Source organism: Condylura cristata, unplaced genomic scaffold (genome assembly GCF_000260355.1).
Source record: "Condylura cristata isolate star-nosed mole 26May11 unplaced genomic scaffold, ConCri1.0 scaffold00005, whole genome shotgun sequence".
In the NCBI taxonomy this organism is placed as follows: domain Eukaryota; kingdom Metazoa; phylum Chordata; class Mammalia; order Eulipotyphla; family Talpidae; genus Condylura; species Condylura cristata.
The window spans coordinates 65905434-65915674 of record NW_004567106.1 but is presented as its reverse complement, the minus strand read 5'-3'; the positions used below and the strand labels follow the sequence as shown (position 1 = coordinate 65915674).

The 10241-nt window shown below is 35.8% G+C and overlaps 1 protein-coding gene across 2 annotated transcripts in view; it reads right to left on the bottom strand.

The window, feature by feature from the left end:
* Positions 1-9121, bottom strand: part of TRIM24 (tripartite motif containing 24) — a 52067-nt gene extending 42946 nt beyond the window's left edge. The window contains exons 1-2 of one of the 2 annotated variants that reach the window (XM_004677079.2): positions 9004-9121; positions 2190-2337 (exon numbers count right to left, since the gene is read on the bottom strand). The gene's annotated coding sequence lies outside the window, so the exon portion shown is untranslated. The remainder of the gene's footprint in view (positions 1-2189; positions 2338-9003) is intronic. The other variant, XM_012721065.1, reaches the window with a different exon arrangement.
* Between the last annotated feature and the right edge of the window lie 1120 nt (positions 9122-10241).

The window sequence follows — 10241 nt, the reverse complement described above, 5'->3', positions numbered from 1 at the left end:
AAGAAAGAAAGAAAGAAAGAAAGAAAGAAAGAAAGAAAGAAAGAAAGAAAGAAAGAAAGAAAGAAAGAAAGAAAGAAAGAAAGAAAGAAACCTTACTATCATGCAGTCAAAGCCACATGAGATATCATCTCACATTCATGAAAATGGCCCATATCACAAGAGCTGGAAAGGATGCTGAAGAAGCCTAACCCTATTACACTGCTGATGGCAATATAAACTGGTGTGACCATTTTTAAAAGCTACCTGGAATTACCTTAAACAATTAAAAATGGATACACTATGATATGGCAATCTCATTCTTAAGAATCTAGCCCAAGAACACAAAGCCATCAACTCAAAAAATTCTAAGTTATGCAGTTTTACTGCAGCATTATTTACAGTAGGTAGGACATAAAAACACCCCAAGAGATAGAGCATTAGATTAAGAAGCTGTCAGAGAGTCACATAATGGATGACAAAATGTTGACATTTATAGCAAAGTGAAAGGAGACTGATGTGACTGATGGTAGGACAGGGTTAGCTCGGCGTGGGTGTGAAAGAACCCGCAGAGACTGAGAAGCTGGAAGTAAAGCAAAGTTTTATTGAAAGTTTTCCTCTCCAAGAGAGGAAAGGGCAAATAAAATGCTTACGTAAACTAATGAACACTAATCAATGACGTGAGGTTTCTGAGGTTAAGAGGTGGGTAATTTTTTCCAGTACAAAGCCTTAATAAAAAAGGGGGGGGGAGGGAATAAAGGGTCCAAGGGGTATAAGGGATTAAAAAATTAAAAATTAAATTATGATCTACCATATGATCCAGCAGTTCCATGTCCAAGAATTTATCCAAAGAAAATGGAAACTAATTCAAAAAGGTAAATGCACTCACCTGTTTTACTACAGCATTATTTACAATAGCCAAGGTATGGAAACACCTGAGTATCCGTGAAGAGTAAGTTGGTAAGGCACAAAAAGGAAAGAAACTTGCCATTTATGACAACACAGAAGGACCTTGAGGGCATAATGCTAAGTGAAGTCAGGCAAAGGAAGGTGAATATTATATAATCTCATTATTTATATGTGGAATCTAAAATAAAACTGAAGCTCACAGATCTATGGGTGGAGGGCAGGTGTGGGGCAGGAAGGAGTTTATGAAGTGAAAAGCACACTTTTATTTATAAAATAAACAAGGTATGGCGATTTAATATACAGCAAGGTGAATACAACTACTAATACAAATTACATATGTGAAAGTTGCTGAGACCTTAAAGTGCTCATCACAAGAAAAACAAAACTTTTGTAAATATGCATGGGAATGGATGCTAACTAAACTCATTATGGTAACTGTTTCACAATATATACAAATACTGAATCATTATTTGCACACCGAAACTAACAGATTTATGTCAAGTATGGAGCAACATAAAAATAAGTTCTGAAAAATGCTACAATATGAATGAATGAACCTTTCAAAACACATTCTGACTTAGTGAAATAGGTCAGATACCAGGGACCAAATATTGTATGATTCCCCTTGTATAAAATAACCAAAATAAGAACGTTGAGAGAGACAGGCTAAAGGATATTAGGGACCAGAAGGAGAGGGACAATGTATATATACATGGCTTCCTTTAGGAGTGAACTCAAAGTTCTGGACATAAACAGTAATGATGGCTACACTGTGAATGCAACTTTACTACTGAATTTTACACTTAAAAATAAAAAGGCAAATTTTACATGTTTTTCTACAGGAAAAAATGTATTGCGAACTTATATAAGCAATGCAATAAAAACTCAGAAACCATAATTATGTAAAAAGGAACCTTCTTTGTTCATTTATATACCGAACATCATGAAACAGATTTAATCAAAAATATCAGAGGGAAAAGACAGTAAAACTTTCAAGTTTATTCCTTGACGTTTTAGAAACAAAGACATTTAAAAAGCAACTTTTGTTCGTCTCCTTCATATTACCAAATTTATGGTATTTATATGAAATAGAGGGTGGGACATCCTCTATCTAGTAAAATTTAGCAACATTTGTGATATCCAAACTTCAATTACAACATGTATCTTCCTGTATCAATATATTCAAGATTGATGCTTAAATGTGTACCAAAACATGTCCGTGTAGGCAGGAAGAAAAGACAGGGGAGGAACACAAGGGAAAAAAGAAAAAAAAAATTTAAAGGGTTGATTTGTTAACTTGTTACCTGGAGATACTTCTTCTTTCTGTCTCACAGTGTGGTCTTTTGTGAATTTCACCCGTTGATGAGCTCTGATGCATGTCTTACAGAGCCATTCAACACACTCTACACAAAACCCATTAGCTTCTGCATTGTCCTCACAGCTTGTACACACCTATAAAAGAAACATGTCACATCAATTTTTGAAAATATGACAAGGTGTTCACAGCACTATCATATGAGTGATATACCAAGCATACTTTAGTCTATCAGTTCTTCTTAAAAGTGTTCTTAAATTTAAAGTGACATTGTTCTAAATTATATACATATGAAGTGGAAACAATGATACTGTCCTTTGTTTAAAATACCAAATACTGAGACACTGTGTTGAGATGAGGATGCAAAAGTCCTGCCCTAGTCTCAAGCATGGAGAATGGGCTCAAATCCCAGGTATTCCACTTGCTACAAGAGTAGACTTAGATAGGTTACTAGAAGGTTCCACTCTAAAATAAGGGTAATTAAGACAGATTTTACTGCACAGTTGTGAAGATTTTTAAATGTGAGGCCAACATTATTGGAATAATCACATTAATACTTAACTATAAACTAAGAAGTGCCATAAAGGGGAAAATATGAGCAGCTATAAAAAGCACATGATGGTGGAAACTGATGTCATTTTACTGGGACTGGAAGGCTGGGGAGAGTGAGGAAACTTTCCAAGCAATACTTTCTCTAAGGAGACCATATTAGCACCAAAATATGAAAGGTGAGTCATCAATTACTGCATGAAAAGCCTTCTAGACAGAGAAAACTGCATGTACAAAAGCATCCAGCAAGAAGAGCAAGGCAGGTTCAATGAGCTGACATAAGCTGAGTATGATTGAAGCAAAAAGATCAAGGGGAAGACTGGCAAGAGCATAAGCTGGGTCAAAGCAAGCAAGGGACAGATCAAGCAGGTCATGCGGCAATATGGTCTCTAATAAGTTATACCCAAAAAGCCAGAGTTAAGTAAATGAATGGCCAGATCTGCTTTTTTTTTTTTTTTTTAAATCACAGCTGCTGCAATGTAGAGAAGAGATTATAAAAGGGCAAGTATTCCTAAACTTAGAGAAGGAAGGGATTTTTCAGCCCCTTCAGGTGTAGTGAGATCAATGACAGAGATTAGTAAGTAAAACTGGCTGGTTTGGAGGACCCCCTGGATATAAATGGTAAAACCCCTATGTTTTAGCTTTTATAACTTGTAGATGGTGCACTACTCTCTGAGAATATTAAAATTATATACCTATAAGCATTCCTCATAATAGCATTTGTGACTAGGGGAAAGAACTTCACTGTTCAGTTAATGGTTTACATTAGCCAAACTCCAATATGCAAATAACATTGCCTTACACCAAAACCTGCCTTTTCTCAGCTCTCATCATCTAGCCTTTTTAACATTTGAAGCCCAATTGATCACTGCAATCCTTGAGGCTCTATCACTCAGGGTTATGACACTACCAACCTTCCATTCTGGATCTACAGAGATTTTGAGATCTAGGAATTGGCTTCATACACTCACTTAGATTCAACTAACACCCTTACACTACAAAAAAAAAAAAAAAAAAAAAGCAGAATCTATATACTGCTACAGTGAGATCGCGAGTATATGAAATAAGATTTAAAAAGCAAAGTGGGGGCCCTCCCTGGTGGTGAAATGGGCTAAAAGCACTGACACTATTTTTTTTTTTTAAATAAACAATGTTTTATAAAAAGACAATGTATAGGGCCCTCCCTTTGGCGCAGCGGGTTAAAGCACAGCACTAAGAAGCTAAGGTCACTTCCACAAGAGTTCGATCCCTGCCCCGATGGTGACCCGCCCGCTGCTCCCCTCAGCAGTGTACTTCGTCAGCCTGTTCTGCTCCCCACTCTGTCTCTGGTGAATCCTCTCATCACACCTGCACCTCCGGCCTGTACCCCAGTTCTGTATGCATAAATCTTAAAAAAAAAAAAAGTATATATTTACACACATTTACATATATGTTCATATATGACTTAGTGGTTAGATAGCGTTTCCAATTGTAAGTCACACCAAAAACTGTAGCCACAAGTTCGAACCCCAACTGGGGGTGGCGACGGGAACACCCACACGATGCAGAACTCTTCTGACCTGCCCGCTGCTCCCCTTAACAGTGTGTTTCAGTCAATCTGCCTGTTCTGCTCCCCACTCTCTGTGGTGAATCCTCTCACATCCCGCACCTCTGGCCTGTACCCCAGTTCTTGTATGCAAATGAACCTGCCTGCCAAGTGGTTACCTTAATCGTATAAAGAAGATTTATTTACTTTAACTAAACTTTAAAGCATGATGATCTGCATGTAGTAAATGCTGTCTTCCTTATTCCATATTGACAGGAAACAACTATAATTTCTACTTTTAGCACCAACCCCACTCTTAGCCTGTAAGCTGTACTTATACTTTATGAGCTGATTCCACACTAGAGTCTAACAATAGATGGTACTGGAGGGAGAATATGTCAGAGAAAGAAGGCATTTCTTTGTGTTAGCTGGTTTCCTACTTGCTTGCAATTTCTGTCAACCTCACACCAATCAATGCTGCTTTTACCCAATGGCAGCAGTTTCATCCCATAGCAACAGTCAACTCTCATTTGCAGTTTTCCTGACTTCACCATGCCAGTTCAGAGATACCAACACCACAGGTCCACTCCTGCTCCTTGGATGTCTAAGATCAGATACTAAGATTGAAGGCTCAGAAACAGCTAAAGACAAGCAACACCTCCTCTTAAGATGTCTGAGTTGACATTCCACAAGGCCCTTCCTCTAAGTTTCTAATTTACACTAATCCCAACCCTTTGCCTTTATCCCTCAGCTGCTTCCCCACGGAGTTGCTAAACCTCTATGATACTTTAGCAAATTTTAACTTATTCTGAAATATTTTTTCAATAAGTAACTTTTTATCTAGCCAACAATTGCTAATCTGGAGAATTAAAATGTCCCTGACTTCTGATACTATATATTTTATATATCGTACACATGCACACACACATGGAGAGAGAACGACAAAGAATAATATATCAACATAATTAAAAACCAAGATTTCTAATATTGGAGAAGTGAGGTAAATATGAAATCATTAAAATTCATTTAAAAATAAATTGGAGAGCCTTCCCTGGTAGCGTAACAGGTTAAAGCACAGCACTATGAAGCTGTTCATAGCCACTGCAGTGCAAGTTCGCTTCCTGGCCAGAGGTGACCACATGGTGCAGCAGACCTCTTCTGTCTCACCAAATTAATCAATTTGTACATATGACATTCTCTCTTTCTCATTTAAATGAAAGTCTTTGTTAAATTATTTTCCTAAAGGGCCTAGAAAAATGACTAGCACCCATGATGATTAGCAACCCATAATATAGTCTCCAAATACCACAGGAACTAATGTTTGGTTTCAGGTCTAAAAAAGAAAATGAAATAAATAATATCTTATCCAAAAAAGTAAGGGCGACAGTAATTACTGCAAATTTCTCTGAAAAGAACTTAGAAATCAAAGTGAGATACACACTGCCAACATGGCATATTGTGAGCACCAGTAAGGACAACTACAATACATTTTATATCAAACGCCCCTGAGTTCATTTTGATAAAATGAACTCACACACACATCAGACATCTCTGAAAAATGCTAAGAAACTATGTCTCTGCTCTCAAAATTAGCAACTAAAGGGGGAAAAATGTAGCATTTAACCTACCTTTCTTGTATAACTAGAGAATAGACAGAGGATGCTTTCTCTTTCTACTTCAACTATGTAGAAAGGACAAAGAATGAGAATGTCATCAGTTTTCAAAGTGCAAATGAAATATGGGCTGCTAGTCATGACCATTAGTGGCTGTTCATTAACATGGAGAAAAGTTAAAAAAAAAAAAAGAAAAAAGAAAAGACAACCAAGGTTACATCATGTTTCCTGCCAGAAATACAAACATGGGGCGATCAAAGTATTCTCACACCCCTTCACTCGATGAGACCTGAATTCAAGCTATATTCTATAGCTTTACTAGTTTACACAAAACACAAGCTTATGACAGAACTATGTTACATGACGTAGAAGTCATCGAAAATTTCAGAATAAAGGTATCTCTACTGAACTAAACTCTAGTTTATATATTAAAAGTTGGGAAAAAGAAAACCAGAAGGTAAAGGGATAATTCAAGATTAATTAAAAGGTATGTTTGAGACAAGTCAACCAAATTTACTGTAGAGGCCCTCATGGAATCCTTGTAGAAAAATCAGTTAAAACAAAGACAACTGTAATAGACATGTGATCACTGTCTGGATGTTTGATGACATTAAGGTACTACCATACTTTTTTTTTTTTTTTACTGAGGTTTATAGATAAAAATTTATGTAGAGAAATACTGAAATATTTGTGGATTAGAAGACAGATTGCTTGGGGTTAACCTCAGCATAATCTAGTGGTAAGGGGTAGAAGTGTTAGGTTACATTAAGACAAGATTTGACTGCTGAATGAGGTAATGGCTACATGGGAATGTTACGCTAACCTGCTCCCTTTCCAGTAAAGCTTGCAATTATCCACAACAGAAAGTTGTTAAAAGACACATTTATTTAACATCATGATCAACCTATTACACTGAGCAATCTGTATGGGATGCTTTACATTCTTCTCAGAACAGAAACTAAAATAACCTATTATACAATTAGCCATCCTACCTAGGTCAGAGTTTCCCAAGAAGTAGAAATAATGAAGTTTTTAAAAAAACTTTATCTTCAGCTATGAGTTCTCTTAGGAGCTCCCTATTGTCTATAGATGACATCTACATATCAGTCCCAGGACAAACTCCGTCAAAACCAAATGACTATCTCTACTTTGACTTTCTTCTCTTTATTGCGGAAAGGCACAGCATCCTAGCAATGGATGCTCTACATCCACTCAGGAATATCATCTCTATATCCACTCAGGAATATCATCTCTACATCCACTCAGGAATATCATCTCTACATCCAATCAGGAATATCATCTCTAGTGCTTTGTAACTTATGCCTTTCCTCTCATTACAGCAACCAGCAACCAGCTATAGCCCTCATTACCTCTTGCACCGTGTTTCACAGTTTCAGTCTATCCTGAAGTATAAGACCTCTCCCATCTTCATTCTTTAAATTTCCCTGTTAAGTACCCTACTCTTGAATCAACTTTAATATCATCCCCCATGCCTACACTTAAGATATCTACTGGACTCTTTTCAGTTCGATTATGATTTATCCCTATGATTTTTCTGTGACAAAAAAAGAGGGGTTAATTAAAAACTAATTGATTGTATGGAGCCATAAAGCACCTCTTGAATTTGTTCTTTACATCAGAATCTCTTTAATTCTTATCTCTTCCTTTCCTATATGGTACATATCATTATTCCATGTTTATTATTTTACTGCTTTGCTTTTGAACTTCCTGGATTGAGCATTAATATACACAACTACAGTTTGTCTAGTGAATTATAATTGGTGAGTGATATGATCAATAAAATCTATCTAATATAAACACACATGAAGCAATGACATCTGCAAGACAAAATCATTAGTATTCTAAATGGAATTTTTAGAGGGGTTACATACTTGAGACCGTAGCTCACATAAATTACAACATCCAGGGCTTCTCTGGTGGTGCAAGGGGTTAAGTTGTAGCACTATAAAACTATCCACAGCCACTGCAGCATGAGTTTGATCCCCAGTCAGGAAGGCGACCCACAAGGCACAGCAGACCTCTCCTGTCTCCCCCGCTGCTCCCCTCAGCAGTGGATTTCAGTAGATCCACCTGTTCTGCTCCCCACTCTGTCTTTGGTGAATACTCTCATACCACTCTCCTTGCCCACAGCTGCTGCATCTCTGGTCTATACCCCAGCTCTTATATGCATAAATATTGAAAAAGGGATAATTATTTTAAAAAATTAGATTATCGCCAACCCTTAAATACATTTGATGAAAATTCACGTTAGGCAGACTTCTGGATATTTTTGAAACAAAAAGAGGTATTTTAGTTACTAGTGAATAAATTTAAATATATCTCCAAGAATAAAAGGCTGAAAATGAAAAAGCTGAGAAACATATAGCTGTCATTGCTAAGAAGTCCTAACATTATACTACAAGATGATAACTTTTATATTAATAATCATTTTTCCATAATCAGATTCAGTTCCTTCACAGATCTTCTGTTCCAAATTATGAATCATGATCCAAAAGCAGACTAATACACTATAGTTAGCACATACTGTAGAATTAATCATGGCTTGCTCCCTTCGAGTATGACAGCTCATCCACTAGGGACATGACATTTAGATTTTAGGGACCAATAGAAATGTTGCACATGTGGGTTATGGAAATAAAAATAAAAAGTAAAATATCAATGGTCTTTGAAATGTAATATGGAGAAATGCTACTGAATGAAGCTTTTACAGAAATACTATGTAGGAAGGACAGCATGTTTAAAAATTAGAAAACCTTACTAATCAAAAGGTAGGTTTTTTTTATGTGTATCATTAAAAAAGAAATATGGGGGGGGGCCTTAAAAAATCTAACTGCCAGTACATAGGGAAATTACACAGAAATAAAGTGAAATATGAAATTTTTTCTGAGATAGCGATGTGAAGTTCTGTACCCAGAACTTTTCTATTGGCACTGTTTCATACTATATGAGAAATTATCTATTATTCTTTGTATACCTTTTTAAAATATTATATATTTTCACATATAAAATGTTTGACACCTTTTCTTTTACAGTCTCCAGCAATCTAGACTGCCTCATTAAGAGGAGGTAAAAAGTTCAAGAGTGGGTACACTTACCTGATTAGATTTTTCTACTGTACTGCTGGGAACTTCAGTAGTGTCCTTCACAAAAAAATTGTCTATGATGTGTCTCTCTGCACATTCTTGGCTGCAAACTGGACATCGAATGACTCCAACTAGGAAAAACAAAATTGCAATCTAAGTTTAAATATAAATATACTGAACATTTACCCAACAATTCTCATCCAAATTGGCTGGGTTCTTCTCTAATGACCATTATCTTCAAATTTATACCTTTGAGTTATTTAACACAAAGCAATTCATTTTATGCAGATTCAAATTTTGTATTTGCAAATCACACATCTCATATATTAAAGTATGAGTAAATCCTCATAATTTTAAGAGAGATGACCTTCAAATAAACATTTCCATGCACAACTCTTTGTATTGTTTGTGACTTCTCTAGCAGTGGTTTCAACAGGAATGTGCAGAACAGCATGGAAGATTTCTCAAATGCGAGCTCTGGCTTTCTCTGAAACTGTTAAGAATTAGGATTTTGAAAAGTGGAATAGATACACTTGTTTTAACATCTCCATGGGAGATTAAAAAACACTACTTGCACTTTCACAAGTAGTTTTTCTGATTTAAAAAAGAGGAAGAAGCATCTTGCATAGTGTTTGATAAACTCATGAATTAAAAGTTAATTTTTAAAAATCTAATATAAACTTGATGCTCTAGTTTGTAACAAGACAGCACTAAAGTTCCCTGCTGTTTTTGTAAAATGAAATGCATAAGAATGACCACAGAGAAGTCCTAAGATCATCTCTTCTGCATATAAGGAAAAAAAATCCATTTCTTAAAAGAAAAATATGTTAACTACTTAGGAGAAATTGTTTTAAGTGGATACAGGTTATTGTGGAGAAAAATGTTAAGCTATAATAAGCAATGAAGAATATCTAAGTAATGAAAAAAGTCACATTACGATGGTAAAGATTTCAATTCTCCCCCAAACATATCCATATATTTAACAGTTTAGTAATAACTGCAACAGAATTTTGACAAACCAGGGGGACATGCCTACCAAATAGTAAGAGTTACTCTAATAATACATAATTAGGAGGGTTTGAAACTCATGTAAGGATAATAAAAAAAAAATGGAACTGTAAATACATAGCAGAAACAGCTTCATGTATATGTAAATTTTACATGTGACATGTGGCACTAGAAATCAGTGGATAGGGAAAAGAACTGTTCATACTGCTAGGGAATGAAATTAGATTTCCTACTTTACTCAA